Below are 922 nucleotides of genomic sequence, written 5' to 3' on the forward strand. Positions count from 1 at the left end.
CCCCCCCCCGCCCCTTGCCCTTGTTATTAGGAACTCTAAGCCATGGCGCGTGATCTCTCATTCGTGCTTGCTCGTGGGTGTCTCCTGTCCCCCCGTGTAGCAGCAGTAGGCTCTGTCCCCTGTCAGCCTGCTCCCCGCAGGGCCCCCTCCGCACCCGCTGCTGCTCTCCCTCCGCTCCCCCTTTCTTTTGGCTTTTAGGGTGTCTTTTCTCCCCCCCTCAGCTGAGCAGGAGCACGGGGGGATGCTCCGCGCTTCCTGTGCTCCCCGGGGCCCGCAGCACACGGAGGAGGGTTCTTAATAACAAGGTTTTGCCTCGCATGAAGTATTTACCCCCCCTTGAAAACGATTCCATTTTCTTTTGAAGCCACCATAATGTATGTTTTGGATCTCAGACCCACTTCTGGAGGAAAGCAACGGGGGAGGGAACCTGTTTGCCTTGTACTTTTTCCACTATTGTTGCTGCTAGTCGTGTGCATCCCCTTGCTCAGCTCTTCCCACACTCGGTCCTCGGGGCTCTGGTTTCTCTTCCCAGGCACCACCTTCTCCTAATTTTATTTGATTTCCTTTACTTTCTTTTTTTTTTTTCCTCCCCTTTCTTTTTTCCATTTTCTTTCCTCTGGCGACTGTGTGTTGGGTCCTTTTCTGTGTGAGCAGATTGCTGGTTGACTTGTAAGGGTGTTTGCTGCATACAGTGTAAGCATTGTGACTGCAAATAAAACTTCAATGGTTTCTACTGAGCCGTGTCTGGGCCTGACTCCGGTGGGTGTTGTGTGGGGAGGTGGAGCAGGGGCCGAGGGCAAGGTCCTGCCCCTCTATCAGGGCAAGCTCAAGCCCAGATACAGGCTGAGGGAGAAGGGCTGGAGCAGCTCTGCTCTGGAGCCAGGCTGAGAGAGCTGGGCTATTCCAGCCTGGAGAAGTGAAG

Source organism: Nestor notabilis, unplaced genomic scaffold (assembly GCF_000696875.1).
Source record: "Nestor notabilis isolate BGI_N333 unplaced genomic scaffold, ASM69687v1 scaffold14421, whole genome shotgun sequence".
Lineage (NCBI taxonomy): Eukaryota > Metazoa > Chordata > Aves > Psittaciformes > Psittacidae > Nestor > Nestor notabilis.